At 36.6% G+C, this 27,816-nt stretch overlaps 1 protein-coding gene across 17 annotated transcripts in view; it reads right to left on the bottom strand.

The window, feature by feature from the left end:
- The window catches only part of ptprf.S (protein tyrosine phosphatase receptor type F S homeolog), a 325,862-nt gene that overhangs the window by 112,192 nt on the left and 185,854 nt on the right, over positions 1-27,816 (bottom strand). The window lies entirely within an intron of this gene.

Below are 27,816 nucleotides of genomic sequence, written 5' to 3'. Positions count from 1 at the left end.
GATTCTGGGTCTATTAACTCCATTTCTGTCTAGAGATGAGCGGACAATCATTCAATCTCATTGTATTGAAGCATGAACTTTGCTCTGTAAAAGTAAATGCTTGAACAAAATCAAACGGATAGTAAATTATTCTAATAACTAGAATACGACAAAAACCATACTACAGCCTTTTTAAATTTCCTATACAGAAAGTTCTTCTGAAAAAACAAAGAATACATGAAATCACAGGCTGCAGCTTATTTGTTGGACAGATCCTGCAAAATCACAGGTTCACAGGGGAACCGTTTAATCTGCTTCTAAAAGTGCACAACAAGGCAAAGCAGAGCTAAGTACCATATGGCAGAAAGAGCATATTGCCTATAACACGAGCTAGCAGATTTCATTTTATTCTACCCAGTTGTACCGGTCTAAATTATCATACAGAAAGTATATAAATGCATTAAAGTTGACACCATATATGTCACATGTGAACTATTTAAAACGCATACTGTCCACACACTGGACGAGAAACTATGAGGTTAAATACCAGGTGACCCTATAATATTATTTAACCAGCAGGGGCTTGGAGGCAAACAAGAAACTAGATATCAGTGAGCATGTTAGCTCTAGAATTAGCCAGCAGCAAAACTGTAGCATCCCAAGGTTAAAGGGCAAGTCAACCCTAAAATAAAATTTGATTAATAAAAGAAAACATAATTCTAAGCAACTTTCGGATAAACATGTATCTAAAAAAATTGTGCTTTTGAAGTTGTTTGTAAAAACAATTGCTATTAAAAGCATTTGCTTAAAGGAACAGTAACACCAAAAGTGTTTTAAAGGAATGACAATATCTTGCACTGTTGCCCTACACTGGTAAATCTGATGTGTACTCTCATCTGTTATCTGCTGTGTATCCTGTGCCTTTTCTCCTTTTTCAGCTTTGAATGGCTGCCCCCATGGCTACACAGCAGCTTGCATAGGAGTAGAGTTTCTGAAACAAACACCAGTTACACCAGTGCAGCACACCATTACATTAAAATACCATTACTTTGAAACACTTATTTTTTAGTGTCTGTTCCTTTAACTCCTGATTATAAATAATGTTGCAAAAGACTTGGTTCCTCAACAGGTATGTTAATCAGCTGCCTTGTCGTACATTGTTTCAAAAGTCTGAGCCATCAGGGCAGAGAATAGACAGGGACAGACAACACTGCTTTCAATACATATACAAATAACTTAAAAAACATAGAACATTTCTAATGAATGTATATTGCAATGTTACATAGAATTAGGTTTTGATTTATAAGGGAAAATATTATTTTGGGTTGACATTCCCTTTAAGTGATAGAAACTCATCCAACAGAAAACAGATTTTGTACAATGGTTGTTTCCACCCAAAATAAAAATTTGAAAAGTCATATGCCTTAAGGCTTCCAGCAGTAAATTACTAGGGAATATGCTACCAACCTGTACCGTACTAAGTCCTGCTCAGTGATGAACCTCACATCAGTTTCAGGGGAAAGTAAAAAATGTTTTGTAATATTCAAGGTGAGTAGATAAAAGGCAAAAGCCTCTTGTATTGAAATACAGTAGAACCGCCACTTTACATTTTTCAGGGGACAAGAACATTTTTTTTTTAAAAAGTCAGGAAAATGTAAAATCAGGGAAATGTATTATGTATAATATATAGGTTGGACAACAAAACAATGTAAAATCAGGGAAAACTTAAAATCAGGGAATGTAAAATGGGGGTTCTACTGTATAAATAAAAATACACAAAACTATAACAACAACAAAAAACAAACTTAAGTTACCTTTTAATGACTAAAATGAAAATAAAAATGAAAGCGCAATTTTTCAAATAATACCACCCCTTTACCAGGTGAACAGCTTTTAGATTGCCTGATTGTGAGCAACAAAAGCCTGGAACAGTCAATTATTTCAAAGTACCACATTCCAGCAATTTTTGTTCTACATTTTGACCTTGTGGAAGAAAAAGGCAATGAAAAGCTCAAATACAGGAATAGAGCCCTGGCACATGGGGCATTTGTCCAATACTACCTTCAGACAGTAATAGACAGAAAACCCCCCTCTCACATGTCACTGCTACTTATACTTACAAATGCATTTTGAATGCTAAAGGACTCAGGAGCGGTACATTTTGGCTTTGAGGTCTGCCTGTAACTATTCCATGTGCATCAAGCTGGCACACTAGTTATTTGATCGTATGTGGATCAGTGACAGAGAGATAAGGGTGAAATGTCTCCCTCACAGACCAGTTGGGTCAGATACTTAGGGGCAGATTTATAACAGGTCAAGGTGAAGTTTCGAATTTCAAGCTATTTTTTGTGTACTTCGACTAGGGAATAGCCCAACTGCGATTAGAATTTGAAAAAACTTCGAAATTCGAAGGTCAATTTTTTTTTGGAGTACTGTCTCTTTAAAACTTCGACTTTGACTTTGACCATTCGCCACCAAAAAGCTGCCGAAGTGCTGTTTTAGCCTATGGGGGACCTCCTAGAACCTGTTAGTGGAAGTAGGGAATCCGCGCTCTGCCAATTAGCACCTGATGAATGAATGCATCAATCCTCCCGAACAGATGTACCGAACATCCCAAACAATTGAACTTTCAGTAGAAGAGAGGAGAGCACTCTGACGCAGATTAACTGCTTGTGATTAATATTTATTTAAGCTGCTATACACAACATGTTTCGGGCTGTAATTGCCCTTTCTCAAGTGTGACTTGAGAAAGGGCAATTACAGCCCGAAACATGTTGTGTATAGCAGCTTAAATAAATATTAATCACAAGCAGTTAATCTGCGTCAGAGTGCTCTCCTCTCTTCTACTGAAACCTCCTAGAACCTGTATGGAGGCAATTGGGGGAGTTTGGGAGATTGAAGGTCAAAGTTATAAAAAAACTTAAAATCGAAGTAGATCGGAGTACGTTCAAAGTACGAAACGTACTATTCGAGGTAGGCCGAATTCGGCCCACTTTGACCCCAAAAAACTTCGACCACCATTCGGTTGGTCTTTTTGAATTCGAAGTTTTTTTAACTTCGACCTTTGATAAATATGCCCCTTAGTGTGTGTGTGTGTGGGGGGGGGGGGGTCATGGCATGTATATATAATATAATCAAAAAAATAATCAAACATACAATTCTGAGAAAAGTGTTTTAAGATGAGCAAAATGTGTGTTTGATGGCATACAGCATGTATATTTAACATTAAAAAAAATACTCACAAGCCATCCAAAATTAACCGATAGTTAATTATGTACCCGGTACCAGTCTATGTTCTACAAGAATGGACTGAAACAATATATACCAGACTACATTATTTCCTGCTAGAAATGCAGTCTGGCTGTTTCAGCAATGTCTATTATCAGTTGTTCACCAGCACTGTGTGAGGACTCATCTGCTCTAATCAATCAAGGCGAGCATTTATTTTGCATCTGTAAGGAATACTACAAGACAATGAGCAGCACACATATCATGCTAATCTCTTTACTCTCACTGATCTGGATAAATATGATGAGCAGCCTAATAAACAAGAAGTCTTTTCCCTTATGACGAGTACAGCATTCAACAAACCCGTTACATGAGAGGTGCTAGCAGATTACCATGTAATATTATAGAGAATCCAATTAGTCTTAGATTTATGATATACAGGACAGACTATGGCTGCTTCACATTATATTACTCTGTGAGTTAGTTTTTCACTTTACAACATTCTTTTTCTACTCTGGGAACCCAGTACAAAATGGGCCTGTTTAAGGCACGACAGATCACTTAACTAAAAATGTTTATGTCTAGCATATTGCTTTTCTAAATAAATTTATCTCTACAACGAGCCACTGGATTAACCACTGTAGTATGCTTTAGAAGTCGAATTTCCCAAAATGTTCATTATGCCACCCTAAACTGTATTATATTTATTTTTTATATAGCACCATAAATGTACACAGTAAGAGCAAAACACATCTGTTTACATAAATCCTTCCCCAGATATCATGGGCCCAGTATACATTAAAAACTACAGTTTTCAAGGGAGTTATCTTGGGAATTAAACCTATAGGAAGGCTAATCATATTATACTTTAAATTTAATTTAAAGGGATACGGTCATGGGAAAAAAACATTTTTTCAAAATTAATCAGTTAATTGTGCTGCTCCAGCAGAATTCTACACTGAAATCCATTTCTCAAAAGAGCAAACTGATATTTTTTTATATTCAATTTTGAAATCTGACATGGGGCTAGATATATTGTCAATTTCCCAGCTGCCCCAAGTCATGTGACTTGTGCTCTGATAAACTTCAATCACTCTTTACTGCTGTACTGCAAGTTGGAGTGATATCACCCCCTCCCTTCCCCCCCCCCAGCAGCCAAACAAAAGAATAGGAAGGTAACTAGATAACAGCTCCCTAACACAATATAACAGCTGTCTGGTAGATCTAAGAACAGCACTCAATAGTAAAAACCCATGTCTCACATGACACATTCAGTTACATTGAGAAGGAAAAACAGCAGCCTGCCAGAAAGCATTTCTCTCCTAAAGTGCAGGCACAAGTCACATGACCAGGGGCAGCTGGGAAATTGACAAAATGTCTAGCCCCAAGCCTTTTTGATGAATATTTACGTCCCCTCTGTGTTTCCAGTCTAGCACTATATTTTCATCTTATCCTGCCCCGATACACTACTGTAGATAATGAACAAATATTAGAAAATGTGTATACTATGGATGGTTACCAATTAAGGAATGTTTAGTACCAGTTGTACAAAGGTAGTACAACAATCTCTTCATTAAAGAGGAACTATAACAACATTAAAATACTCTATTTCAGAACATACTGTAACAACAACAATTTATAATATACAATCTGTTTAAATTGTATGAAAGTGCTTAACTGTAAAATCTATAAACATAATTTCTACACCCCCCACTAAATGAGCTGTTCATCTTTAAATTAACGTTTAGTATTATGCAGAAATTGATATTCTGAGACAATTTGCAATTGGTTTTCATTTTTTATTATTCCTGGATTTGAGTTATTTAGCAGCTCTCCAGTTTGCAATTTGAGGTTGCTAAACTCAAAATTACCCTAGCAACAATTCATTGATATGAATAAGAAACTGGAATATGAAGAGAGAGTCTGACCAGAAAGATGACTAAAAAGTAGCAATAGCAGAGCATTGGTTTTTAGATGGGGTCAGTGACCCCCATTTGAAAGCTGGAAACAGCCAGAAGGCGGCGGCATATCGTTCAAAAACTATGAAGAAAAATTGAAAGCTAATTGAAAAGTTGCTTAAAATAAGCCATTCTATAACAAAAGCTAACTTAAATTTGCTCCAGGCCCGGATTGATAATTTGTTGATTCTGGCAAATACCAGAGGGGCTGCTGTAAAATGCCATGGACCATCACTGTTTAGTAGGCTTGTGGGGTCTCTTTGGGCCTCTGTGTACCTGAAATGCCAGGGCCTATTTTGAAACCCAGTCCGGAGCTGATGTGACAGTTAAAATAATGTAATTATTTTATAATGATTGTTAAATTATTTGTAAATATAATTGGTATCAGATGCAATATATGCCTGACTGCTTACATTCTCTAGCCTCCTGCCTCTGACTCCTATGTTGCAAGCTGGTGGATTCAAAAAATCTTTAGAGCTGTACCTTGTTACAATGTTTTAAGAGTCAGACCCAAAGGAGAGAAAATCAATAACAAACGCTGATTTCAGCAGCAATAAGATTTACAAAACTTAAAAAACACAATATTTTTATTCACGCTTACTGGAACAATGCTTAGAATTATATATTATTTCATTATGCAAACAACTGTTTTTGGGTGGAGGACCTCATTAGAAAAATACTATTCCAGTTCCTTTAAATCCATATTAGCATTTTCATTATTCATTAGGCAGTTAATGCTTAGAGTAGACTATCCAGAACATATTTATAAACATGCATTCTGGGTAAGATCCCATTGCTAGACATTTGATATCTTACCTAAATATTACATATATAAAGCCATAAAATATGTACAAATAATATTTGATGGTAAATACTTACAGGAGTGATAAGGGAAACACTGATGCATCCCAGATGTAATGCATGGGGATATTCGGCCACTAGCAGCAGCACACAAAATTGTGTTCAGTCTAACATGCCTCTTTAAGCCACACTAGGGCTCATTTATAAACACAATGGGTCAAATTTGCACCTTTGGTAGTAACCCATCAAAGCCTATCAGTAATTATGTTTTATTCCAGCTACCTGCAATTCAAACAATGAAAGCAGCACATGATTGGTTGTTAGAACCAAATTTGCCCATGCGTATAAATTATCCCATTTGTTCCAAATATACTCAATTTAATTTCTTGTAAATCAGAGTCTAGGCTTTTCTGCAAAGATACTTTCATACTTCTAAAATGATAGATTTGTAATAATTCTTAGAAGTTGGGTGGCAATATAAAAGTTGTATCGCTCTATTTACCTTATGTAAGTCAATTGTATTATTGAACCCTTAATAAATGGTTTATGTCCACATTTTTTCTAGTGCTATAAACGACATTATTCCAACTTTATACTTTTCCATTTAGCAACTGCTTCCGCACATAGAGCTTTCATCCCTATGAGACCATTCGTCAGTTAGGAAGCATATAATGTCTAACATCTGCATTACAAAATAGTGCAGAGAAAATAAAAAGATTAAACTGGAGACAAGACATCTGGCTTCTGGACCTCATTCATTTAACCATTCCATAGAGAGCAGGGAGCTGTGTGACTGGATACTTTATCAACAGGAAAGGCATGAGGAGTAGCTATGTATGAGGCCCTGAAGCAAGCAAACAAATGAAACAATAAAATACATAAACTGCTCAGTTAACAAGGAGACCGTTTGCTGGGAATTCAGATTAACACTGACGAAATCTCATTACCGTTTAAAAATATGGAAGGGATTTCACAAGAAAGTGATGTTGGTAACAGTGAGATTTATGCCCCCTGCTGAATGTCTCAGAGAAATGAACTTGTTAAATAGTGAAATGAAAATACCAACTATGAATGCTGAAGAGAAAATATGCCAACACATTCATTATATGGTGCAAGCAGTTTTTATTCTCTTGAAAATCAACATAGGCAAAACAAAGAGACTATTCCTTTCTCTGCTGCTCTAAACACTGAAGGGAAAAAACATGTTTTATTTTCCCATTAAAGGAAAACTAAACCACAGAATGAATATTTAACCAACAAATAATTTATATTGTATTAAGTGGCCTATTAAAGCATCTTATCACACTGAAATATATACATCATAATATATTGGCCCTTTATATCTTTTTTTATCAGCATTTTGTGATGGTATATGTTCTCCTTCAGATCACCTGTCCAGAAAGAATGCAGCTGTAACAGTATCAAGCAAAAGTGTGAAAGTAAAAGAAATGTCACATGAGCCAATTAGTGGACAAAGTTCTGACATGTATGTGTGCCCTTGGTTTGTTTGTGTGCACAGTGAATCATACTGGGAGGGTTCCCTTAGTTCTTAAAATTAAATTTTCTATTAGCATTACCCAACGGTACAGAATACTTAAGTATTTTTTTATGAAAATAGTTAATTTCGATGAAGCAGGATTTTACATATCAGTGGTTTTATATAATGGGTTATATTTTTATACAGACCTACCTACATTGTTCAGGGGTTTTCATTTAATAAGCAAATATGAAGAAGAGCTGATTTCAGACACATGTACTTTGCTGCTTTAAAAGTCCTACCCCTCAGAAGCCATGTTCTAATATCTTGCAGAGATGACATCTAAAGGGATTGAAAGGGTTTGCAAGTTTGGATATATGGCTTTGAATTATTAGGTTGTTAAACAAGTAATTCTAGGCTATTAAACAAGAGATTCTGGGTGTATAACTGGTCACAAGGACACAACGTAATTTACATGTCTCTGCCAATAAGTGAGTTAAAAGCTCTCTTTTTTTGGTTTTAAGCAAGAGGCATGTGAAAACCTGTTTTATAAGTAGGCTGGTGAATATAATGTACCCCTTAAATATTGTACAAACTAAACATCCTTCTACTAACTACAATTAATTCTATGACAGATTAACAAGACATTCTGTGCAGTATAACATACACTTGTGTGGTGCTGACCATTTACAGGAAAATTATAAATAGATTATAAATAGAGCATATTGCCCTTTAACATTTAATGCATCTGTGTGCCATCCCTGCTTCATTATTCCACCATGCTGAGCACAAATTTGCAGTCATGCTCTTTTATTTCTTGTTATAAACACTGTACCCCTTGTTCTCTGGTGGTCTGATAAATAACCAGCACTGCAGTATCATGTACCTGGATTGGCTATACAGCTATTAACCCTACAATGCACATAGGACTCTTCAGATTTACTCTTTAAAAACCTAATCTCAATGCACTTCAGAATACATTTGTAGTGCAAAATTCCCAATGTTCCCATATGTTCATCTGTTGCAAACCGTGGAAGTGCTTTGTGAAGTGGCTGCGGAATTCCCAACGGTCATGAAACATGGTTTGTTGTTCAACATCAAGCTCAAATACTGTATGCGATTGGCATAAAATTAAAATTACTATAGAAGATTATGAGCTTAGCAAAAACATCTCTTTTGTAGCCGGTTAGCTCACAAAGGAAGCCGCAGGGACACAAATGGCTCTTATAACTGATCTAGACGGGGGAAACATATCTGTCAAAAATACAGGTAAATAAACTTTGCAGGTTATTTTAGTCCATAGAGCTGGAGGGAACTAAGCCTCAAACAAGCAAGCTATGACATTTTTTTGGACTGCATTATAAAAAAGCATAACAGTAAAATAAAGAAAATACAGGGTATGGTTTCAAAATATAAAGCAACAGAATACTGAGAAAAAAGTAGGTTCATATAGTATAATGGTGTTTCTGCCACCACTTAAGTGAGAAAGAGAACTTGTCCTCTCAGAAAACCTATGTAACAGCTGTTAAATGAGAAAAGATTGGACAGGCAATGCTGCACGTTGGCAGCAAGGTAGGTGGAAGAGGGAACTAATGATCACCGTATAATATTGTGTCTGCTAACAAGTGAGCAATAGCACTCACAATGTACCATTGTGTTTTTGTCACCAGCTTTAAAGGAACAGTGACATCAATAAATAAAAGTGTGTTAAAAGTAATATAAATATAATGTATGGTTGCCCTGCACTAGTAAAACTGGCATGTTTGCTTCAGAAATGCGACTATAGTTTATATAAACAAGCTACTGTGTAGCCATGGGGCTGAAAAAGGAGAAAGTGCACATGATACACAGCAGATAACAGATAAGCTCTGTAGTATACAATGTGATTCTTCAGAACTTATCTACTGTGTGTATGCTGGGCTTGAATGGCTGCCCCATGACTACACAGCAGCTTTTTTATTTAAACTATAGCAGAGTTTCTTGAGCAAACAAGCCAGTTTTACCAGTGGAAGGCAGAAGTACATTATACTATGACTACTTTAAAACAAACACTTTCATTTTTTGGTGTTATTGTTCCTTTAAGCATTTTCTTCCCTCAACTACCTAACTTGTAACACAATGAAGCACCAAGTTAGCTGGGACTCTCTGCCTCTCTCTCTAATGCTATTCAGCTTTTTTACTGGTAAGGAGTCCATTACACGTGTGCATGTGTGTGCGCGCGCGCGCGTGTGTGTGTGTGTATAATTGTGCACTGCACTTCACTGGGATTGCTGGGAATTGTGTCTCATTATTGGCAGGTAGAAGCTAATCTGTAACCTGTCACCTTAAAATCATTGTGATTGTTACACTTGATAAAGTGCCAGAATAAGCCAAACCTCGACTGGTTGGTAATTTCACCATTTCTGAGTGCTGCTGGTGTGTTTATTATTCTACTGAATACTATCATCACAGACACCCAAAATATTTAGATATAATACACAAAAGCCATGAATATCTTGTAAATTATATCCTTATAAACGGTGAGTTCTGATGTCATCAGTTATAAACGGTGAGTTCTGATGTCATTTCTGTCACATGACTCACTGAAACTTGTGTATTATAATAAATAAAGTACCCCCAGTTGCAAAATATGAGGATATTAGAAGTTACCTCGGAGTTCCTTCGGCCTCGTGTTTTTATATGGTCATGAAACTCCTCGGTAACTTATAATATCCTTATATTTTACAAGAGGGGGTACTTTATTCACTATATAAACAGTGTTCTCTGTGTTCAAAGCTTGAGAATTGTTCATTTTCCCTAGAATAAAACAATCCTTTCTAGTAAACAAATTTGGTGGGTCTCTGAGAAAAAATTAAAACACTACCCAAATAAAGGTCAGAAAATAACTGCAGTAAAGTCGTATAACATTCAGAACACATAATCAAAAGTATTTAATAGCACCTGATATATACAGTTCACATATGGTAATTCATTCAAGCTTGTAATTGCTGGTAAAGCCCTACTGCACGTAAATTGCCAGGGGGTTCTAAGAACTATGTGCATCAGCATTATTGCATTTTAATAAATATCCTAGAAAATATATGTGCATCTTTTCAAGCAGCTAGCATTACACACAAGGCTGACACTCTGGGTGTTAAGGGACCAAATTTCTGCACTGCAAAACTTGCGAGAAGGATAGTTTTATGTTCTGTAATGAATACCTAATGAGGCATCATCTGCTGCTCTGTTCAGGAACCTAACATTACCCAAAGGGACAGATTTACTGAAGGCGAAGTGACTAAAGCTGGCGACGATTCACAAGCATTACCGCTTTCAGGTACTTTGCTGATTTACTAACAGGCTCAACTTCGCTAGCGAAAGAGACAGACGCTAGCAGTTATTCGGACTCTATCGCCAGGCGAATTTTCGTTACTCCGCAAATTTACGAAGATGCGAATTTTAATGAACGTTACCTCTTTCACCAGACTTGCCTTCGCCAGCTCAGACCAGACAAAGTGCATTGGAGTGCATAGATCTTCCTCAATCTTCTGTTACTAACATCATATTTTTAGAACAAAAAGTCCCAAAAAATGCTGGCGTCTTTTCCTTTTTTCAGAGTGATAGCCTGCAAAAGTCATACATTTTCTAACATATGGAACATAAACTATACAGGGGGCTCATGTGTAGGGCATTATAACAACTCTAATTTCTTTATTAAGGTTCTGTGGACTTGTGTAATATAATGTTTTTGCTGCAACATATACGTCCATTCAACTTTATAAATTCCTGCCGTATGCAAATTAGCCTGACGGAAGACCTCTAACGAAGTTGCGCTAGGCATAATTGAACGCTAGAATTGCCGAAGTAACGCTAGCGAAAATTCACCAGCGTTCGGTGCCCTGGATGCAACTTCGCATTTTAGTAAACTAGCGTTGTCTGACCGAATTTTCGTCTGGTGAAGTGTTGCGATGGCTTCGGGGCCATCGCTGGAGAATTTACGCCGCTTAGTAAATTTACCCCAAAGTGTCTGAAAGCAGTATATGCTGTAACTACAAGGCTGCACATTACTCTAAACAAAATTAATCTCTTGCTCCAAGTTCCTCATACATCAGAAAATATATGGTAACCTGTTCACTTGGCAGCTTACAAAGCAATAGCATATTACTGGAGTGTGCTCTGAATCAAGCTGCTGGCAGAACATTAAAGGGTTCATTGGCTCAATCTGGTGACAGTCACAAAATTAATTCATACTCATGATGAGAAAAATAATTCTCCTTGGCTGTCGCTGATGCTACCATCCAAGAAGTAGATGCATTTCAATGTGTGTGTCTTGAAAAAAAGAAAAAAAAGTGAGAATGACATTGGAAAGGAAAGATCTTTCCTGATAAGGCAAGAGCTCCACAGGAATCACATTCCCTTTTGGATCTCCTGGCTGAAGCCAATTAGTATGGATTGTATGTCAGTCAAGCTCTAGTCTAACAGCAGTATCTGACTAGGCCAATATGGCTGTTATCTCACGATTTCAGTTAGCACATACTGTAGGACAGTATACACTACCCTACACACAGTAAACAGACATTTATTCTGCATCCTAATTTGTTTCAGATTCCATTAAGTGCTTAACATGAACCCTAAAGCATTTATATTTGTTTTGGTTTACATCAAAAAGTCTTAAAAGTACTACTATATAGAATAAGTTTCAGTGTATTACATTACAGGTATAAATCCCAACCAAATGCATCCTAAATAAAGGTTTTTACTTCTAAGCACCAGGTGACAGTGCTCGCTATGAAATGATTCCAATCCTATTAAAATGAGTGTTGAAAAGGTTATGGGTGTATTTTTTGTAAAGTTGCACAGTAAGTTTCAGAATAGAAGGGAGGGAAGCAACACACTAAATGTAAAAACCTTATTATTCTGACAGCTCTAGTGCACCGAAAATAGAATATTAGATCTAAAATTTCAGACTGATCTGTTCAGCATTCAGGATTCCACTTGTGTTAAGTTTGCTTTGTAAAGATGTACCAGTCTGCATCCCACAGTATGAGTGAAATTCTGCTGCCACTTTCATAAAATCCAATCAATTTGGTTTCAGCTCACTTAGCATTTTAACCTTTTTGCAGTTTCTATAATGAGCCTTGATACCAAGAGAAAATAATAATGTGAAAAGGCCCCTGTCTGTACATCCCTCATGGGATGTTCTTCACTACAAAGAGAAGAACAACCAGTCAAATGACGGATTTATTTCTGCTTGTATGTGCTCTAATCTAATGAGAGCATAACCCCAATTATCAAAACAAAGGCAAGCAAAAGAACAGTAATCTGACTTTTAAGAACAATATACAAATGAAATGAGTGACACCAAGCAAAAAAGAAGACTTCTTCTGGACCACCTACCAGTCTAACAAATGGTCTAAAAAAAAAAAACCTAAAATGCTTTCACCTTTCCCTTTTATATAGAAAAACAAAAGGTATTTCAATTGACACCAATACAAATTTTCAAACTCCTAGGGTTCAGCAACGCCCTACAAGTGCTAAATTTGGGCAGTCTTTCCACCCATCCCACACTTTACAATGTTACAGTATTGTAAAACCACTGTCCTAACATCTAGAGATTATGTTACCTGTGCTGTACACATGATAGCTGCAACTGGATGAGCAAGGAGTTTCCATCTACAACTTAAAGCTAAATGGCATCAATAGAAGCCCCCAATTATTAGTGTTAGCTGGGATAAGCTAATTTCCAGGAAAAAAGGAAATTATAGGTACGTGACCTGTTATCCAGAATGCTCAGGACCTGGGGTTTTCTGCATAATTGATCTTTCCATAATTTGGATCATCATACCTAAAGTCTACTAGAAAATCATGTAAACATTAAATAAACCGAATAGGCTGGTTTTACTTCCAATAAGGATTAATTATATCTTGGATCGGATCAAGTATAAGGTACTGTTTTTATTACTATATAGAAAAAGGAAATATTTAAAAAATTGTATACAATTGGGTCTATGGGAGATGGCTTTTCTGACCAAGGACCATGGTATGCAAAACAAGAAGTTCTTTATTATATTCCATGGGGCAAGTTGTAAGATTTATAACATTATATTTAGTAAACGTTGTTGAAACAGTAACCTGGGGGGCGGGGGATGAACATTCCTTCCTTCAATCTGTTAAAACTTTTGTGCTATCAAGTTCTGAAAACATTTTATCACATAATGGGGTATAATATAACACACCAAGAACCCTCCTTAGTTTCATTTTCATTACAAACATTTAAACTGACAGCTTATATTTGGAGCGATACCTTCAGATTTCTAATCTCCTGGGAAGGGAAGACCCTGGGATCAGGTGTCTTCACCCTTACTGTGCCTTCTTCTTTACTAGCCACATGCTAAATACTTGATGAAGAGAAATTGCTGATCTCCGTTTAACTCAGACTGGTGGAAGAGAGACACTTAATCCTCCTCTTGGAGAAACTAATTATCACAGAGATTTTAAAAGGAGGAGAGTGTATGTCAAGTCAGCAGCAGACTGTGGAAACACTTAGCCAAAGTTACTGAACTCTGTCACAGAAATCCCTTTATTAGACTGGCAAAAAATTAATTACTAGATAAATATATTAATTTTTTTCAAAAAGGCAAATAAAAAAAGGCTTTTCACCGTTTTCTCTGTTTTTCTTTATTTTATGTAAGCTGAAGTTTTTAAAGCACGATCTTCCTATATTTTTGTGACGTGTATGTGTGCACACACACATTCATACATACAGTAAACACACTCGCTCAGAAGTACCCTGCAGTTGGTGCAGGGCAAGGGCACCAGTCTGCGGTAACAGGTAAGTTATTGGGAGAGGGTGTCTAACATATTCATTAACTTTTTATTCTCCTAGAAGTACCTGGTTGACTTTATGTATATGGTAGAATTTACTGGGCACAACTGCAGCTACTATACAGCAGGGAAAATAATTATTGAACACATGAACGTTTTTTCAGTAAATATATTTCAAATGACAGCTTCAAGATGCCTCCTGTGTGGAGAAACAAGTCACATGCATTGCTCAGATGTGATTGTGGCCCATTCTTTCACACAAGGGTGAAATAATGTTCTTTCCATTTCCGGATTATAGTTCTAACTGTGCTCACAGAAAAATTCAGAAGCTTAGAAATACTTCTGTAAGCAATGCCATCGTTATGCTTTGCAACAATAAGGTTGTAAAGGTCTTTAGAAAGCGCTTTGCTTTCACCCATCATGAGATGCTTCTTGTGTGATACCTTGATAACGAGAAACCTTTTTATAGATCAATTAGGACTAAACCAGCTGATATTAATTTGCACTGATAGGGGGCAGGATTGACTTCTAAATACTCACAGATTTTAGCAGTTTTCTTAGCTTCCATGCATTTGTTCAATGCTTATACCCTGTGTCATTCCACTTTAAATTAAACTGATTTGTTTTGAGTTCTTTGTGAGAATTACCGATATCTGGTGTAAAGTTTCCTAGAAATAACCCCATTAGAAATATAATTTACTGAGAAAAAACTTTAGCATGTTCAATACCTATTTTCACTGCTGTATGTCATTAGGGAAGCAAATCCCACTTTTAATTTCCTTCAAGCAAAAGATCACAGCAGTGTAGATGGACAATCAACTCCTTGATGGCCTGAATCATTCTGTAAAAACCTACTTTTCTTTTTCCAAGTATTCTGCTCTCACGTGCTAGCTGTTAAATGGGCTCATCGGCATGCATCGCACGCATTTATTGTTCACAATGCTTACAGGCACTGCCATCTCCCAAGCAACATCACACTCCCAAGTGCTCTGACATCAAGACCTAATTATTTGTTTTTCACCCCTCTACCCTAACCAACTGCCTCTTTCTCCTTCTCCATAATTTGCCACAATAAAAGTAATATCACAGAGTTTGTCTTGGAAATGAGGAAAATTGGTGACTGGGAAAGCAATGCCCGAAGAGACCAGTGGCAATAGGTCAGCCAAGTAATTGTGTTCTGCTCATTGTACAAACATTATATCGATGCATGAGCAATATCCCAGTTGATCGTGCACATTAATGTAAATTGTAAAAGCCCATCATTGATAAATATATGACTGATCAAATGCTACATCAAAACCTCAAAAGGAAAATTCTATTTCCATTGTAGCAGTAACATTTTCTATTATGATTATACTATTTGACAAAGATAGCGCTTTTTATAGCACAATAGCAGACAATTGGGACAGCCACGGGCATGTGTACCTATAAAGCTTTATACACATACATGCTGTGAAACAACAAATCACCTTTCTGGTAGAAATATTAACTTGAATTCTACATGATAACTCTGGAGTCAATGACCCTGTGTGCATGTTCCACATTAGTCTCTACCTTGCTATAACACTGTTCACTTGCATTTTCCATTTGTCTCCTAATGCCTTATAAATTTGGGATGCACCGAATCCAGGATTCAGTTCGGGATTCGGCCAGGATTCTGCCTTTTTCAGCAGGATTCGGATTTTGCCCAGCCAAACCGAATCCTAAATTTAGGGTTTGGGTTCGGTTCAGTATTTGGCCGAATCTTTCTCAAAGGATTCGGGGGTTTGGCCGAATCCAAAATAGTACTTATAATATACATGCCATGAATAATTAAAGGTATACTGTCATGGGAAAACATGTTTTTTCCAAAACGCATCAGTTAATAGTGCTGCTCCAGCAGAATTCTGCACTGAAATCCATTTCTCAAAAAAGCAAACAGATTTTTTTATATTCAATTTTGAAATCTGACATGGGGCTAGACATATTGTCAATTTCCCAGCTGCCCCAAGTCATGTGACTTGTGCTCTGATAAACTTCAATCACTCTTTACTGTTGTACTGCAAGTTGGAGTGATATCACACCCCTCGCTCCCACCCCCCCAGCAGCCAAACAAAAGAACAATGGGAAGGTAACCAGATAACAGCTCCCTAACACAAAATAACAGCTGCCTGGTAGATCTAAGAACAACACTCAATAGTAAAAACCCATGTCCCACTGAGACACATTCAGTTACATTGAGAAGGAAAACCAGCAGCCTGCCAGAAAGCATTTCTCTCCTAAAGTGCAGGCACAAGTCACATGACCAGGGCAGCTGGGAAATTGACAAAATGTCTAGCCCCATGTCAGAATTCAAAATTGAATATAAAAAAATCTGTTTGCTATTTTGAGAAATGGATTTCAGTGTAGAATTCTGCTGGAGTAGCACTATTAACTGATGTGTTTTGAAAAAAACATGTTTTCCGATGACAGTATCCCTTTAAGCAATGTGTTTGCTGCTGTGCTTGACAGCATCACATATCAGTGTAGGAAGTTGCTGTGAAAGGACTAAAACTGCCAGCAATTGACTTCTTAATTCTATTATAATATAAAAATGGGCCATGCTTTGTAGTCTCCTTATATCAGATTTCCAAAAACTTTTGTACTTCGTGTATGTAGCACTGTAACAACAGGGCCTCCTAAAATCCTTGACCCTGGACATGTAGTAACTGTGAAAAGAGACATTCTAATTAAGGTGTCCTAAAAACTGCCTGAGGTAGGCTTCTCAAACTTACAGTCCTCCAGCTGTTGCAAACTCCAACATGTATCATTTCCAGCTAGAAAATACCTTTCTCATTGCAGCTGCGTCGGACTGGGTCTCCTAGGGCCAACCAGAAATCCTGACCATGTGGTCCCATACAGTAATGCCAAAAGGCATAGGTTTTATAAGGAACCACAGTGAAAAGAAGGATGGGATGATGGCTTTCCTATGCTGGGGTAACCAGGGGCTGGACCCAGCAGCAGATTTTCTAGTAGGACAGTGTCATTGTGTGTACGACTGTTGCATCATCATTATTACATGGAGGGGTCCATTAATAAACACTGTGACAGAGATGCCAAAAAGTAAATGAATGTAAACAAATGCACATATATGCTTAATCATTTATATATTAGTCTGAATATTTAATTTAAAAAAACACATTAAAATTATTGTGTTACTTTGAACTGAACGTACAAACAGAAGCTAACAATAAAATAATTAAATAACTTTTTCATATTCATTTGTATAAATTTTAGATAAATCTTCAGGCACACATGCAAACTTTTAGGCTCACATATCCACTGGTATGTATCATTAATTTAGAAGGGATGCACCTTATCCACTTTTTTGGATTCGGCCGAACCCCCGAATCCTTTGTGAAAGATTCAGCCGAATAACGATCCAATCCAAATTCTAATTTGCATTTGCAAATTAGGATTCGGTTTGGCTGGGCACCAGAATTCGGCCAAATCCTGCTGAAAAAGGACGAATCCCGAACCAAATCCTAAAACTGCATTTCCCTCCGCAATTTTTTTTCTTCAATAAAACACACTTTAAAACGTACCTTCCGGCTGACCATTTGAAAACTGGTATTTTTGCATCCTTGGAAATTAGCCAATCATCAAAAACTACAGCAGCTCTCTCATAATGCATACCTATATGTTTAATGTCTCTCATTCTCATCTGTCTCTTTGCTATTTCTGGCCTCACACTGATTAATTTCATATGCATACAAGATTCAACAATGAGCTTATCTGCTTTTTTATGTCCGTGACTGCCGCTCTGTTTATCTGCAATTTTATTCAGTATTGTAGAGATTAGAAGATTCTACAATAGTGAATAAAATTCTCTCTCTCTCTTAGGGACCCCCTGCTGTAAAATATACAGTTCTGTTCAGAATAATAGCAGTGTCTATAAAAGTGAATTAAGCTCAAAATCCTTACAATAGCTTTTCTTTCCATACACGCAAATGCATTGGGAACACTGTACATTCTATTCCAAATCGAAACATTGATCAAATTTGTGTTATTCCTTTATGGAAAGAGAAGAAAAGTGAATATTCGGCTGTTCAAAAGAAAATAGTAGTGTCTGCATTCTTCTTTACAAACGCATTCACTGTATGAACTAAAACATGTTTCAAGATTTTGCTTCATTTGAATCACTTAAATGGGATCTATGGTCAAAATTGAAATCCCCCTTTGGCTTTGGGGAGTTAATATAAGCGTTTTTCCAATAGCCTTGAAGGTTTTGCGCGATTCTAAACCTGGCGCAGGTATGTGAGGGATATGATTGCGCTACGATTTTCTCAAAAAACTGCTCATAAAAATTAATTAATTGCTATTGGAAAAACGCTTATATTAACTTCCCAAAGCCAAAGGGGATTTCAATTTTTGACCAAAGATCCCCTTTAACTAATACTTTGTTGTATATCCACTTTTTGAGAACTGTTGCACATCTTTGTTGCATGGAGTCTACCAACTTCTGGCACCTGTTACATCCCACAATTATTCTGCATTTCTTGGTTTTGCCTTAGAAACAGCATTTTTGATGTCATCCCAACATATTTTCTATTGGATTCATGTCTGGAAATTGGGGTGGCCACTCCATAAAATCAATCTTGCTGGTCTGGAAACAAGATGAAGTTTGTTAACTGTTGTTTGGGTCGTCTTGTTGAAACACCCATTTCAAGGACATTTCCCCTTCAGCAAAAGGCACTAATAGTAAATTATTTGTCATGTAGAAATATAATTTCTACCAAAAAAACACCTGATCAGGTTAATGATGTCGGACTGCTATAATTCTAAACATAACTATATATGGGAAACAAGGAAACAAAGAGGCTAACATTATTTAAGGTTTACCAGCTAAAAGAAATCCCCACAGCTAACTAATTAGCCCAGCCAAAATTAGCAATGTGAGATTACTTGCAAAATTGATGAACTAAAAATGTTCCTTTTGGGAGATCTAAAAATCTACTTTCACTGACCCAATACAGGATTTCATAGTGTTCCTCAAGCAGAATCCCTTACTGAAATCGGTTTAAAAAACAACAAATTGATTTCTAAACACTTAAATTTAAATATGCATGAGACAAGCCATTTCCTTACATTCCCAAGTGAACTGGTATAATTACCCTTAATGTTTTCCTCCGGTATCCTAAACCCTGCTTGCATCCAAAGCACACTTCAGAAAATCCAATGTATGGGTACAGATACCATGAAGCGCAGGATTCTGCTGCAAAGTTCCTTTATTCACCAACACACAATGGTTTGAGCTCCACAGCTTTCTTTCACTTGCGCTTCATGGTATCTGTACCCATACTTTGGATTCACTGAATTTTCCCAAGTCCCCCAAGTCTTGTGCTCTTATAAATTTCAGTCTCTCTTTACTGCAGCATTGCAAGTTGGAGTGATGTTGACCCCCCCTTCAATTCCCACCACAGCAGCCTATCAACAGAACAATGGAGGATTCAGATGCCTTAAAGGAGAATTCAACCGCTTTTATTAAATACCCCTACCCACCTACCCTAAATAGACTCCCTCACTCCTCCCCCCAGCCTACTTGGTACCCTGGGCAACTGTCCCTAAATGTTTACTTAAGGAGGAGGGAGGGGGGGTCTATTTAGGGTAGGGGAGATGGGGTATTTAATAAAAGCGGATGAATTCTCCTTTAAAGGGAAACTAAAGTCTAAAATAGAATAATGCTAGAAATGCTGTATTTTATATACTAAATATAACATGAACTTACTGCACCAGAAGCCTAATAAAACAAATGATTTTTGCTTTCAAAGTTGGCCGGAGAGGGTCATCATCTTGTAACTTTGTTAAACATCTTTGCAAGACCAAAACCATGCACGTGCTCAGTGTGGTCTGGGCTTCAGTTGGGAGATTAAGTTTAGGGATCGTCATAAATTATCAAAACAGCACACGTCGAATCATTTCTGACATAGAAGCAAATACAGCTAGACTGATTAATAATCAGAATATGCAGACTGCACTGGGTTTGTGGATACAAATCTCTACACGGTCACTGGCTGCTCTACAGGGAAACAAATAAAGCTGCTCGAGTTCTGGGAAGTAAGGCGGGGGGCCTCCCCCCTGCCGTCAAAGTATAATCCTTTCCCTGCAAAGCAGTTAGGGACCATCTAGAAAAAGAAGAGGGAATTTCACTTCATACAATCAGGTTTTTTTTCTTATAAAAAAATTATCAAAACTGTAATAATTGGAAATAAAAAAAACACAGAAATATGTTCAAACTTTCATAACCTGCCAAATTTTGTGATGGTAACTAGAAGAATCACCAGACACTCAACAGCAGGTTAAGCGGGGCGAACCCCTGCCCGTTTATTCAAGTCCTGTGATGTAACGATTTGGGGGCGGACCCCTTCGTCAGACATCAATTGGGGGGGGTGGCCACAAAAATGGGTGTGGCCACAAAATTGCCATGCACCAAAGTTTTTTGTCCATCTTTTTATTTCCAAAATGTTGGGAGGTATGATACAGTGAAAGTCAGAGAGGTTACATACACTAAAATGCATTAAAGGCCATGAGGGGCAGTGAGAACTTGAGCCCCAAATAGATTACCAACAAACGTGTCTTGACCCTTCCAAAAAGCAGGTTACCTGAAGGCTGGAGAAGGTTTCAGCATTGCACAGATCAAAACTCAGAAATCAACTAAATTAGCCCAAAATGCTCCACCTAGATGTTGATTCACAAAGATGGAAAAATTGGATACAATAAGGAAGTCATAATAGACCAGGAAATAAAGATTAAATAGGTGAAACAACAGCTACCTGAAATGACTTGTGCTGTGCTGGCTACTTCTGAATTGTGGCTGCCTACACACCATGATTAAAATAACTAAAAATTATACATATTTTTTGGCTTAAGAGTACAATGCACAGGCGTAATATAGTATAATATAGTATTAGTATTATAGTATTAACAATCAAACTTCTTGACAGAATCCCTTTAAAAAAATTTTTTCTTTCTGTTCTAACTTCAGCACACATTTTACCCTACAACATCTTAATCAGTTTTAATGATCAATAATTGTGCTTAACGGTCTCCTGATGCTGTACTCGTTGGTAATCTTTCATTATATTCTATCAGCACCTGCATCTGACACCCAGGTGATTTGTCCACCTGCATTTTTATTAGCGTCTTAGATGTTAGCAAACCTTTCACTGGGGAATAAAAAAAGGACAACTTTAATTGCCATCATATAAAACATTCAAAACAGTAACAACATGGTTTACAACATGCTTCATGAAAAAGAGAACGTGCAGTCTTTGTCTGAATTTTGCCATCACATTAGGGAGCTAATCAAACAGATATCCAGCTATGGCCAGTAAAATGTCAGACTACTCATTAAAATTCTGTACATCTTAATTTCACTATCTTAACAACCAGCAAGCAAGATTGCAAGGCTCAAGAAATGTTAGAAGGTCAAACCTTGCACCAGTGTCATTTAACAACCAAATAAACATCAGCACACAAACAGCCCCATTGAGATCTCAAAAGAATATTTTATCAGCTTCAGCACAGTCTTTTAGTAAATATAATATTGTTTTCAATTCCAATTGTTTCACTGATTTCAATAACATTAAAGCAGATCACAGATTAAAAACTACTAAAGTCACCAAAAAATATGAAAATAGTACAGAAATTTACAACACACCACCAATATACAGAATGACATTACGAATGGGTTATGACATCACTTTTCGTAAAATATCACTCAATGGACCTTAAACACCCCCCCCCCCAAGTACATATAAATATGGCCCTAGGTATGGGACCTTTTATCCAGAATGTTGGTACCTGGAAATTTGCCTGGGATCTTTCTGTAATTTGGAAAGTCTGCTAAAAAAAATTGAACATTAAATAAACCAATAGGATTGTTTGCCTCCAATAAGGATTAATTGTACCTTAGATGTGATCAAATACAAGATACCATTTTATTATTACAGAGAAAAATTAAATATTATAATAAATATTATAATATAATATTAAATATTATACAGTAAAACCCCCATTTTACATCCCCTTATTTTAAGTTTCCCCTCATTTTACATTGTTGTTTTGTGGTCCCACCTATATATTATGCATAATACATTTCCCTGATTTTACATTTTCCTGGATTTTAAATCATTTTTTTCTGGTCCCCTGAAAAACGTAAATAAGGGGTTCTACTGTAACTAAGTCTACGGAAGATTAAGTTCCCATAATCCAGAGGTTTCTAGATCATGGGATTCCTGAAAACAGGTCCCATACCCATATGACACAATGCAGTTTTCCTACATACAAGACCAAAAATAACTATTTGGAGTACTGTTTGATTAATTCAGAGATTGTCTTGAGACAATTTGAAAAATACATCTCTAAGGGTAGGACTACATGGACGTTTTCAGCACGATTCAACACGACACGCTGCGTCTGCATCCGAAAATCGCGTCGGAGCAATGCTGCGACTTCATCCTACATTTCTATCTCTTACCTTATTTCTGTTGCATGCGACAAACGTCCATGTAGTCCTACCCTTGAATTAAGAATTACCACCTGATTACAATCTCAACAGTGTGCCTGTATAAGTGTCAACGGAAAAGGATATAGTGGCACAACACTAGAGGCAATGTCTACATACATACAGACTTGCAGCTCTAATTACTGCCAAAGGTTCTTTGTGCATGTATAGACATGGATAGATGACTAACTACATAATTATATGTATACTATGCGGTTTAACTTGGGCCAGCATGACATTACAATCTGTAAAATCTGGGGCACTTGTGGGCCCAAGGCAAATATAACATCAGTGGCGCCTCCACATTGCCCCAAAAATTTTGCTTCAGTACTAGTAAAGATAAATCCCTTAGGGATATTTCTTCTTCTTCAAAAAAGGGGGGTTGCAATTTAGTTGCAGAGGGATTCCTTGTTATAAGCCTGCTCTGAAACATATTCTTTAATAGCTTTCTAACGTTAATGACAATTGCCCCAGACCCACTTTAGATCTCTTTAGCCACTATATTAAATCCACCAGTTCCTGACTTCTACATTTCTGTATATGCCTCCCAGTTGTGTAAATAACAACTGCTATAATCATTCCTTTAGAAGCAGTTTATGTAGGATGCTAGGAGCTGTACATCAAAAAAGATAAAGTACCAAATTTTAGACATCCCTGATATATGCCACTTTTAGATTTAGATGTTCTAATGCCAATTAAAGACTATTACAAGCAAAGATCAAACCCACTGCTTACATGGAACTCGCTTTGAATATAATTCGCAAAGAAATTATTAGAAATGCATGTTATTGTCTCCCACAGGAACACATTGCAATCCAGTAATCCGATTTATAAGACCAAGTTCAGTTGTTTAAGAACACAAGCATTATTAGAAGTATTTTTCTGCTTTTCTTACAAAAGGTGGTAGTTACACAGTCTAAAGTAGGAGTTATAATACTGCTTCACTCAAAAGAGGCAAGGAAAATGTAAAAGCTGGACACTTAATTTACACAAAAAGCATGCGAGTGTCGCAGACACTTTCCAAGATGGTGAACCCCTGCCTTCTCAGTCTAGACCAGCTGAAGTATTAGGTGGCACTACTGTGCGTTCTACACTGGACTATATATCCTAACTAATTGAAAGAACACATTCTCACAGTTTTGCTGCAAAATAAGCTTTCCATAATTAGGAATACTAAAACAAAGATTTAGTCATCTTATGCAATGAAAGAGCATTATCAAATCTATGAATGCTGTTAAGGACAAAAATGTGGGTGTCTAAAAGCTTAAGGCTATTATGTAAATAATTACACTGGCATACACCTGTTTTTGCTTATTTTCTTTTCTTTTAAAGCAGTGAGAAAATGGTTAGGAGCCAATTGCACCTACAGCATATTTGGAACATGTATGAACAATTTCCTCCCAAAACTGGAATATCAAGTTTGAGAGTAAATTTATTGCAAGTTTTAAGCCTAAGTAAAGACATTATTCACCTCACTCACCTCAGGGTCAAAAGGTCCTGCAAGGAACACAAGTTTACTGGTCAACTGTTTAAAAGCGCACATCTATTAGGTTACTTTAAATATTAAAGTATATAAATGTTTCTAATATATAGTCAGTTAGCCAAAAAATTTAATGTATAAAGGCTGGAGTGACTGGATGTGTAACATAACATAATAGAACCCAACGTCCGAACCCAACGTCCTGCTTTTCACCTCTCTAACTCTGAATTAGTCAGTGACTTTAAGGAGGGCCACATGGGACATAACTGTTCAGTGAGTTTGCATTCAGCTCAGATTCAAAAGCAAACAGTTATGACTCATGTGGTCCCCCTCAAGTCATTGATTGCTTACTGCCTTGGTAAGTTTTTATACTGAACAATTCTTTTAAGCCTGAAAAGCAATGGAAAGTTTCTTGAGTGTTAAATACAAAATTTTAGATCGGAACAAATAGATGTAGTGTTCCAGCTCTGTTCTGATTCAGACTTGGGCACTTTTTGTTTTTCTTTTGAGAGGCAAAGATGAAAGAACATGTATTTTAAAAGTAGGTAATCTCCAGTGCAGGGGAAAGGGAGGGGGGATCCTCTCCTTCTGCCTATCAAAAAAAAAACCTAGAAATTAGATTCTCAAAGCACAATCTCCTCTTGAGCAGTTTCGGAAATCTCACAAAAGAGAAGAAATGAATGACCTGAAGAAAAAACGTGTACAATCAGAGTGAATCAGCTGAGTGGAGATTTAATGGAATTACGGTCACCGTGACAGATAAACTAACAGGTCACCCAGAAAATTAAATAATTTCTTCTCCGCAGACTGCTGAGAAAGAAGCTGTGCACACTTGTTTGCAAATGGCTTTTGGTATCCAACATTGGGGTTAGCACCAGCTGTGTTCTTTCCATTTGGATCCCAGGGAAGCAAACATTTTTGTATTTTGTTTTTTAAAAAAAAAACACATGTGAAAGGGCTTTATTTTATTAACTTTCAGTGGATCAGTTCCAGCTACAAATATTATAGAAACTTGGAATGTGCAGGTGTACTGTTTCATTGAAGAGATGGAAAATTTATAATATATTGCATAAACAGTCCATAGCTTAACGTGTTTCCTATAAATAAAGTTATTTTAAATGAAAAATATATTTTTCTAACAGAATGTGCCATTGGATAATCCCATATTGAAACACTGCTATTTTAAGCACAGATGCTAAGTCCATCACTATGGCTCATATGAAGCTCTGTGCTCACAAAACAAAGACCAATGGCACGCTTGCATATAATGTTACAACAGCCAATGAATGGACAGAGATGTGTCTTTTACTTTGTATACGGCAATTATATAAGGAGCCTTTCAACAATCACTTATTACGATATAAATTACATTCTGAATGAAGACAAACAGCAGATACAGTTCAGCTTAAAGGAATTTTTCATTATAAAAATAAAAAACTGGGTAAATGCATAGGCTGTGCAAAATAAAAAAAAGTTTCTAATATAGTTAGGCAAAAATGTAATGTATAAAGGCTGGAGTGACTGGATGTGTAACATAATAGACAGAACACTAATTTCTGCTCTCTTGGTTTCCACTGATTGGTTACCCTGGTGACAAAGCAGTAACCAGTGACAGGGGGGGGCACATGGGCCATAACTGTTGCTTTTGAATCTGAGCAGCATGCTGAGGATCGATTGCAAACTTACTGACCAGTTATGTCCCATGTGCCCCCCTTCAAGTCACTGACTAACTCAGAGTTAGAGAGCTGAAAAGCAGGAAGTAGTGTTCTGGCCATTATGTTAGACATCTAGTCACTCCAGGCTTTATAAATTAAATTTTGCCTAACTAACTATACTAGAAACATTTTTTATTTTGCACAGCATATCTATTTATCCAATTTTATACATTTTTTTTAATAAATATGCCACTGATCTACAGGCAGCACATAATAGGATTCAATATCTAAACCTGGTCTGGAGAGTCCACAGTTACTTGTAAAACAAACGCTGACGTATACGATGTGTTAAGAGCATCTGCCCTTATACCTGCTAGTTTGAGTTTCAGAAAAGATCCCAAAGCTTGCATACTGTCCAGCACACAGAGATACTCTTATCTTCTACCCCTTTCTAGTCTATGAATGGTTTTAGGCTAAGAGGTTTAAGTTAAAGCAGTTTAAATGCAAGAGACACACGAAACGACACAAAGAACGAATGTGGTGGCAGAACCTCATACTGATGTAAAATAATTATGCTGTACTTTAAAAAGCACGGATATTGGTTAAGTGTGGCAATTCAGTGACATGCTTACAGATAAAGGATTCTGTTTTGTCTTACAGCATGAGAAGCAATTCATCTTTAATTATTAATTTTGAAAAAACAGAAAGTTACATGCAACCAAAAAAAAACAAAACACAGCTGAAGCTAAAGCCTACGGCAACTGTGACAGATTTTTGAGAGCATTTCCCATCATTTAAAAACATGCCCCAAAATTAAACAAATCACCCCTGCCATATATTATTACATTATATGGGAAATGCCTAAAGGTACCAGCAGTGGCCATTTTCAAGAAACTTTATCCAACACAAGAAAGGTTTCCAGGGGGTCTAGAATTTTTTTTTTCAATTCTACATACCGTAATAAGGATCAAGGGTGAAAAGTGGAAGTCAACATTTGATAAATAAGCTTCCAAAAATCCCATAGGAATGAATAGAACGTTGGCAAGTTTTTATTTACTAAAATCTGAACTCATATTTTGATAAATCTGCCCCCAAATGTTATTTATTAGGTCCAATGATGCAAGTTATACAAGATACATGAATTGTTTAAAAATATTATTTAACTGTCAAACTTTTAACCTAAGATACTCCTGCTGCTAGAGAACCAGAACTCTGCATTCAAAGGCAGTAGTTCAATAGCAACTGGAAAGTCCATTTACCATACATATAAGCACACACAATTAAAGTTTCAGATGGGATTTTCAGATAATTCCAAATATGTTGGCAAACAAAGGCCATGTGATTTGATATGTGTTAAACAATTCTAACATAATATATTAAATGCCTGTTGCTGGGTAGAGCCAAACAAATTATGCACAGTAATGAATAAGTTCTTTTTCAGGAAAACCAAGAAATTTATAGTTGACTCAACCATAAAAATTTCACAAAACATATATTAAAGTTCATAACTCTTGCAATACTGTTTTTTTGTCTGAAGTCAACAATTTGAAGCTCCAGAGCAGACATTCAAATGTACAGGGACAAACATGGTTTAATGTCAGTTTAAACCACCAGGTTAACAACTAATAAATTGTGAAATTTAGGAATACTAAATGAGAAAATAGGTGTTCAAACAAATGCTAGAGCGTGATAAGGCTGCTGCAAATTCCTTTAAATAGCACATTCATTCAATAAAAGCCTTGCAACAACCTTCAACATTGAAAAAGCATTTTTTTAATGTCAAAATCATGCTGAGGTTTTTCCAATGTAAACAGTGGTCTAAGAAAATAGCAGCTTGGTTTGCCATCCAATGATTTTTTGCTCTTTCAATCAGACCATAGAAGATAAAAGGTTCAAAGATCCCAGCTAAA

This window comes from Xenopus laevis, chromosome 4S, assembly GCF_017654675.1.
Source record: "Xenopus laevis strain J_2021 chromosome 4S, Xenopus_laevis_v10.1, whole genome shotgun sequence".
NCBI lineage: Eukaryota > Metazoa > Chordata > Amphibia > Anura > Pipidae > Xenopus > Xenopus laevis.
The sequence above is the reverse complement of the archived record's forward strand: the minus strand, read 5'-3'. Positions and strand labels throughout refer to the sequence as shown.